Genomic DNA, 9,050 nt, shown 5'->3' with positions numbered 1-9,050 from the left:
AAAATCACTTCTTAATCCCATTCTCTGTTGAGGAAGATAAATATATAAAGGAGAGAGAAGTTTAAACGGATCGCACATTCCCATTATTTTTTAACGTGCAATAATTTTTTATTTTATTTATCTATGTTTTAACTTTCCTAGGTAACCTCTTTAAGGTTTTATCTCTTCTAAATGAGTAGGGTCAGTCCACATGGGTGACCCGCGACCCAAACCCAATATCCAACATCTCCCACTTCGCACATGATGGGCTAGATTCAAACTAGTGCCATGTGAATAACACACGTAATTTATACTAGTAAATAATTCGTGTGATTTGCGAGCAACTGGAGCTATAATATTTCTGACTGTTTAAGGTTATTTAATATATATAGCTTAGTCTAGAAATCCAATCAAATTAGGAAAGGATTCACTACTAACACGAAGATTTTATTACTCGTTATACCCCAGACATCGTTGGCTACTCTAAGTAGTTAGTTATTCGACCCCTCATCCTCGAAAGAGGTGAACTCGAGTTCATGTATAGCTTTATCCACAATTACACTTGTTACCCTATGGTAAGTGTAATGGCCAACCAATGAATATAAGTTATATTATTTATTTATTTTAGTTGTCTTCCCTTTTTACTCGAAACTATCCATCCCAGATCAACTGCTTTCCTAGACATGCACTGCATTGCTAAATTACACGTAGCTATTAGTGACATGCTAAAGTAACAACATTAATTGGTACTTCAAGATACAATAAAATGTCAAAGGGTATTCCAAAGAAAGTTAATTATGATTTTCTGGGTCTCGCACAATGAAGAAGCAGGGATCCATTCTTTCATTAACCCATTGGTTGCTAAGCACACGTGGTATGCAATACGTGCTACAATATTCTTGCCTTATATTGGCGCATGCATCTCATTATTTTTAAATAATTCATTACCGTACGGATCTTAGTCTAGACACCCACAAATGTCTAACTTGAATTTCTCACTTCAATAATCCTCAATCCATCTTCTTAGAGAAACTCGCATCTGGCTTACAAAAATAAGTCATAATCGAATGGTGGAATTTATGAGTCTGACTAGTTATCAAGACCGACCTTTTGCAAGTGAATATAACCTCGTATTATCCAAGGTTCTATAAGGTCTTATGTCTTCACGATTCTTAACGTAAGAGGCAATTGCTCGTGTGAAAGAGCCAATCTCGCGACTTGTTCGACATACTTTATCAACAAAACATCATCACATGTATACGAGATATAAGCATAATTTCACGAGTCAAATATTGATGAGCATATTATAATAATAAAGTCATTTTACAATACATAAATATGTTCATATCCTTTGCAAACCAAGAGCCATAGCATGTTTCTCAAACAAGTCTCTAGATATCGCCTTTATAAAAGGACTAGCTATTATGCTTCGCGTAGGAATGTATTGTAAATTTATCTATCCACTTGCTACCATGTCTCTCACAAAGTTATACTTGATGTCAATGTATTTGGTCTTGCTGTGATACTTAGGATCTTTTGTGTATGCCTATCACAATAAAGAGTCATGGGACCCTGAGAATTCTTTGTAATATCCAAATGTTCGAAGAATCTCTTCAACCAAACAACTTCTTGTACGTCAGATGCACAAGCCACGGACTCAACTTCCATCGTCGGAAGATTAGTACACGTTCGTTTTTTACTTTTCTGTAAAATAGCACTACCATTAAGTAAGAAAGCATATTCGGATGTTGATTTTCTATCATTTCGGTCACCAACCCAATCAACATATTTATATCCTCTCAAGTATAAATCATTTTCACTATAACATAGTGAATAATCTGTAGTCCCTTCATGTATCTGAAAATTCTCTTCACAGCTTTTCAATGATCTCTTACAAGATTGGATTGATACCTGCTAACCAGACCTACGGCATAATAAATGTCTGGGCTAGTACATATCATAGCGTACATCAAGCTTCCGACAACACTTGAATACGGAAATCGAGATATGTCTTCCTTTTTATTTTCAGTCTTGGGACACATTTTCAAGACTTAAAGTTTCACTTCTCGCTATAGGAGTATTCATGGATTTGCAACTATTCATGCAAAAACGCTCCAAATTTTTCTTTATATAAGTTTCTTGAGATAGACTCAATACCTTTTTGGAACGGTCTCTTTGGATCTTAACTCTAAGGATATAGTCTGCCTTACCCATATCTTTCATGTCAAATGACTTTGAAAGCCATGACTTGATACTTTTCAAATACTCTAAATTATTTCCGGCCAATAAAATATCGTCCACGTAAAGAGAAAGAATTATAAATATCCCATTGGACTTCTTCACATAAATGCAATGGTATTCATTGATCATGGTGAAATCATACGAGATCACCTCCTTGTGAAATCTCAAATACTATTGCCTTGCCGATTGCTTCAGGTCATAAATAGATCTTTTCAATTTAAAGGCCTTTTCTTGGATTTTAACGATGAAGCCTACAGGCTGTTCCATGTAGATTTCCTCGTTTAGTTCTCCATTGAAAAAAGCTATCTTCACGTCCATTTGGTGTAATTCCAAATCCAAACATACAACAATAGCCAAAAGTAAACGAATTGAGGTAAATTTCATAACTGGTGAAAATATTTCTTCATAATCTATTCCAGCTTCTTGAGTAAAGCCTTTTGCCATTAATCATGCCGTATATCTTTCTATTGACCCATCCACTTTGAGTTTAACTTTGAGAACCCATTTGTTCCCAATGGCTCCACGCCCTGACGGAAGGTTAACTAGATCCAGACTTTGTTGGTTAGTATGGACTCTAATTCTTCTTTCATTGATTTTATCCACTCATCTTTTTTAGGGCTCGATAAAGCCTTAGTCACAAACTTTAGCTCATCCATTTCTATGGGAGATACCAAGAAAACGTAATCATCAATCTCATAAGTACGTTTGAGTATATTTTTCTTGGTACTCTTTCGTAGTGGAAATTCAGATTCGTTAGAAGGATTTTGGGATGCGAACTCCCACTCCCACTCGGATCAAGAATAAGATCTTGATCGATTTGATTATCAGCTGTGTCAGAAGACATTTGCTGACTAACTGAGTTCAACATTTCATAAAAAGGCTCTCCATTCTTTAACTCGCCCTTCTTTGGAAAATTATTTTCCAAAAACTTGACATCTCGTGATTCAATCTCAGTAACACTTTCATCCTCTAATTCACCAATGAACATATACCCTTTGGAGTATTTTTAATATATTATAAAGATACATTTCTTGCCTTTTGGACCTAATTTACCAAACTTGCTAATTTTTTTTTACATATGCAGCACAACCCCAAAGTCGCAAATCATTTAAGTTTGATTTATTACCACTCCATAGCTCATACGGAGCAAAAGAAACTGATTTAGAAGTCACTTTGTTCAATATATAGACTGTAGTTAATAACGCATCTCCCCAAAAGAAGATAGGTAAATTTGCCTGTGCCATCATGGACCTTATCTTGTCTAATAGTATTATATTCCTCCTTTCTACTACACCATTTTGTTGAGGTGTGTAAGGAATAGTTAATTGTCTTGTGATGCCCTTTTCATTACCCAATTCTTCAAATTATTTTGATAGATATTCATGCCCTCTATCGGTTCGTAAGGTCTTAATCCTTTTATCTAATTGATTCTTACCTTCATTCAAATATTTCTTAAAGCATTCTAGTACTTCAGATTTATGAGAAATCAAATAGATATAACCAAAGAGCGTGAAAACGTTATGAAATATAAAGCACCCGACATAGCCCTCACATTCATTGGACCACATATATCATAATGGATTAATTACAATGGAAAATCAGCTTTCTTAGCCTTTCCAAATGGTTTACATGTAATCTTTCTGGCAAGATAATTTTTGCAAGTTGGCATTCAATTTTAGAGAAAGACCCTAAATGTCTTTCCTTAACCAATCTATTCATTTGATCTTGCCCTAGGTGACCTAATCTTGCATGCCATGTAATAACATCAACACCATTATCACTAGAATAACATGCCATAACACAACAATCAAGATAATAGTTATACGTAGAAGGATTACAATCTAACACGATAAAACTATCATAATGATGTCCAAAACCATAAAAAAATACTGTCTAGAGTAATTCTAAGACCAATGCGACTAAAGTTCAAATTGAAATCTAAATCTAGAAGAACAGACACATAGACTAAGTTTCGTCGAATCTCTAGAACATATAGGACGTCATGCAACATCAAATATCGGCCACAACGCATGTCCATTCTGCAAGTGGCTATCCTTTGGACTTCAAGCTTTGCATTATTTCCCACATATACATGCTTTGATCTAGGTGAAACTCGGCGAAACTCTATAAATGCTTCTCTATCACGGCTCACATGGTCGATGGCCCCTGAGTCTACAATCCACACAGGATGAAATTCAGTTAGTAAAACAGTGCTAGAAACATATATATAACTAAGAGATACGTTTTGAAATGCTACATTTTTCGGCTCAATGCACTCACGAGCAAAATGCCTTAGAACTTGGCAATTGTAGCACTTCATCCTACGTTTGTCTTTCTTCTTGTAGAACCGTTTTCTTTCTTAGAATATGGCTTGTTTCTTTTCTTGGAGGATCCTTCTCCGGTCTCTTTATCCTTTTCATTATTTTTTTGAGTTTCTCTTGCGCTTGAAGCTTGATCTCTTTGTTCCACTTGGTTCTGCCACAAAGGCATTAGGCACAGCTTTAGCTGCACCAAGCCGCTTATCTTCAAGCTCCACATGATGGACAACATTAGTAAAATTTTTGATGCTATCATTGTGGATCAAGTTGACCTTTAAATGTTCCCAATTATTGGGAAGAGACCGAATCACTGCCTGAACCTGTTGCTCATCAAAGAGAATATGACCAACATTTTAAAGTTGAGCAATCATATCTGACATCACCCTTAGATGTTACTTGACACTGTGATCATGCCATTTTTTGTATGTGTCAAACTTGATTGTTAGCTGTCTAAGGCGAGTCACAGTGGCACCGCCATATGCCTCTCTTAAATGTGCCCACATGGCTTGAGCAGTAGGATATTGCTTACATTCGTGGATGAGATCATCATCAACTGAACTTACAATAATTTCACGTGCAGTGGATTCTTTATTTTTTCAAATATTGTAAGTTTCCATATCCCTCATGTGTTGGGCAGTGTTACCCTCCTATGAGTGACTCATAATATGGTTAATACTTTCAAGAGCATCTTGTTCTTTGAGTACATACCACATCTTACGACTCCAGATGTCGTAATTTTCACCCTTCAGTTTGTCACCCTTGTTCAAGTCCGCAATAATACTTTTCGATGCCATGTCTGTTATTAGAGACAATATTACAAGTTTAACTCATCAATATATACTTTAGTCAATTTATGCATGTCGAAAGATCAATATATTTCCATTCATCATCTATATCTAAATATTTTAATTAATATTAAAATCACTTCTTAGTGTGTACTTTATTTCAAGTATCAATCCATTATAAAATAAAATAATAAATAATATTTGTAACTAGTGAGACAAACAACATAATTTAAATTTCATGAAAATAAAATATATAATAATAATTTACATGTTTGCTAAGACATACATGTACCAATCGAACACTAACTCTTGCACATATATACTAAAAGGTGAACTAGGCCAAATATTATGATAAATCTCAGTTAAAACTTCACCCAAGACCCTCGAAAAGAGTCCGCTAAAATAGCTAATGCTTTCCAATCAGTAATATCTATGTAATTCGAGTAATTCGAACTTGTCCCTATTCAGCCATATCTGAAATAGGACCAAGAAAATAATAAAAATGGGTACAACCATTCAATGCGACAATATATGTCACAATAACTTGTAGAAGAATAGGGGTATATGTAACTAAGACTAGTATTCTTAATATTTAAGTACTCTGTTTAAGCACATAAAATAATATGTGATCACTTTTTCTATCAATACAGATTGACTATAACTTGGCTTAATTCCATTACGTCAAGGCACAATCAGTACATATTGTTGACATGTTAAATATGAATATCATGCACCCATTCAAAAGATAAGTCAATCTGCCCAAAACAAATTGTAGTTTCTCATGCCTCATTGTGTTGAACATATGTCAACCCAAAAAAAGGAAGGCAAGTATTCATTAATACTTAGTTTACAAAACAGAGAAGATTATAATACAAAACAGAGAAGATTATTATTACAAAGAAGCCCTAACAAATAAAAAAGAAAATGCGACTTAGGCATCTAATCATAGAGAAACATCTCTTTAACATTACATAAAAACATTCATGACCCAAATCATAACATGTGAAGCCACTTCTTTAGAAACAAATATTGTTATGAGATTTCTTTCAATATTTGTGAAGACTTACTGGCAATGGCTTTAAGAATTTAAAGAAAATGCCAAACAGAGAAAGTGACTACTATATAAGTGCACACATGTGTCTCAATCAAGATTTGTGGGTTCCATCTCTAATTATAGTGACTACTTCTCATTTGTTCTCCTTTGCATATAGAAGATGTCTGAACCTATACTTAGAAAACTTGTCACCATATAACGATGGAGGGCCGCTATTGACGGCTTCAAAAACATACAAAAAATAAATTCTACAGCCGATACATTAAAACAATTTGAGTTCTGGTTTTAATCCACCACAACAGGAGTATCATTTTTCACTCGGCGATACTCTTGACCTTCTTAATTTGAAATTGAGTTTCACGCCAAAACATCAAAAACAGTTTCCAATAAACGAATTGATAAAGAACTTTGGGTGTGTTTGGTATAACGGAAAATGTTTTCCGTAGAAAATGTTTTCTTGGAAAATAAGTAATAATTTTATTCATTTTTCGGTGTTTGGTACGCAAATTAAGGAAAATAACTTCTCAAGAGTATTCATAAATAATTTAGATACAATAAACATGAAACCATAAACTTTCGAACCAACAACCTTCCGAACCCACAAATTTCATAAACTTCCGAACCGCTAAACTTTCGAAACCGCGAAATTTCGAACCCGTAAACTTTATAATTTCTAAACACGTAAACTTCCAAACACATAAACCTCCGAACTCATAACTTTGAAACTTGTAAAATTTCGAACCTGTAAACCAAAAGATGAAAAAACTAAAACTGAAAAAATAAAAAAAAATATTTTTTTTCTAGTGGGTGGGTGGGGGGGGGGCGGGGTGGATGTGCAGAAAAACGAAAAAACAGAAATTTAAAATTACAAAAAAAAAGTAAAAAAAAAACTTTTTTTTGTGCGGGGTGGGGGCTGGGTGGTGACAAAAAAAAAACTAAAATTTGAAAAAAAAAGCCTTTTTGGAGAGAGGGGTGGGGGTTGGGTGGGTTGGCGAGGGTGGGGAAGGTTGAGAAGGAGTTTTGAAAAATATTTTCCCTTCTCTTGATAAGGAAAACATTTTCCTCCAATTGGAGAAAAATGAGTTCATAACGAAAATATTTTTCAAAACATTTAAACAACCAAACATAAAAAATTAAAAAATATTTTTCGGAAAATGTTTTCCTTCATACCAAACACACCCTTTATGGCGATATTTTTCAACTGTGTATTCAAAACAATAGAACACACAACAAAGGCTCTAATGCCAATAATGATTAAAATCGAGTAACAAAGACATCGACTTTGTGTACCTGTTAACAACAACATAAGTTTTTGCAAAATTTGTTCCAATTAATTACTCGAATCTGACTTTGTCTCTCTTGGAAATAAAATTCTTGTTCACGAACTAAGTATCTTATTTTTGTTTATCACGACATGTTTCTTACTTTAGTAAAAATCATTTCTTAGTCCCTTTCTTTATTGAGGAAGAAAAATATATAAAGGAGAGAGAGGTTTCAAGAAAAAACTGTCGCTCACACAAACTGATCGCACGTTTCCATTATTTTTTAACGTGCAACAGTTTTTTCTTTTATTTATCTATGTTTTAACTTGCGTAAGGTTTTATCTCCTCTAAATGGGTAGAGTCAGTCCATATGGGCGACCCGCAACCCAAACCCAGTATCCAACAACTTTCACACACGGTAATTTGCACAACAATGGATTAAAATTTTTTAATTTAGTTTTACTATTAAACAAATAAATTTGGTTCAAAAAATTAATCGATAAATCCGATCATTTGACAAAATCCGAATTGATTCGAAGCCGAAGCCTAGCGACGACGACGACACGAGGCTTGTCTTCTTCTTGGCTCTTTAAGAGCTAAAAGAAGTGCGATATATATATACCTAACAAATGAGCTTTTCTCCTCCAATAAGGGACAATATTCCTTTGTAAAGGAGGAAAAATTAAAATTTTATTTTTTTCTCCATTTCCCATTCATCTCAATTTTTAACTAAAAATCCAACAATCTCCCACATGAATGCGAATGGCTATAAAACGGAAATATGCATGAAAAATCGTGTGATTCACAAGCAATGATTAATCACATCTGGATAAGTTGGTTTCCCTTTGAGCTTTCCGTAGTGAACTTATGTCGGATATACTTGGTCAATCGGTAGGTTTGATATCTTTAAACTGTCAAACTTTAGTGTATACCTAGACAACCATAGGTCACACTATCATTCCTTAACTGCCTTTGGTTCTCACTATTGTGTTCATTTATGCCATGGACACTGTCTGGTTTTATAAGTGTGATGGCACGACTGGTCATTTTGAGTATTGTAGCCCCGTTTCCCCATTTACCGCTTCTTTTATGTTTATTTGTGGTTATATAACTTATCGGGGTAGTTATTTTGATTCCGGGGATAATTCGGAGTGAATTGGGACACTTAGTCCCAAGGTTGGAGGCTTAAGTTCTTAGAGTTGATAGGTGTTTGACTTTGTGTATACGACTCTGAAATAAAGTTTTGATGGTTCCGATAGCTTCCTATGGTGATTTTAAACTTATGAGTATGTCCAGATGTTGATTTGGAGGTCTGTATGTCGTTTTGGATTGAGTTGGCAAAAATTAGAAAGTTGAAGGTTTGAAAGGTTGAGAGGTTTGACCGAGAGTTGACTTTGTTGATATCGACTTC

This window comes from Nicotiana tomentosiformis, chromosome 4 (assembly GCF_000390325.3).
Source record: "Nicotiana tomentosiformis chromosome 4, ASM39032v3, whole genome shotgun sequence".
Taxonomy (NCBI): Eukaryota; Viridiplantae; Streptophyta; class Magnoliopsida; order Solanales; family Solanaceae; genus Nicotiana; species Nicotiana tomentosiformis.
This window is presented reverse-complemented; position numbering follows the sequence as displayed.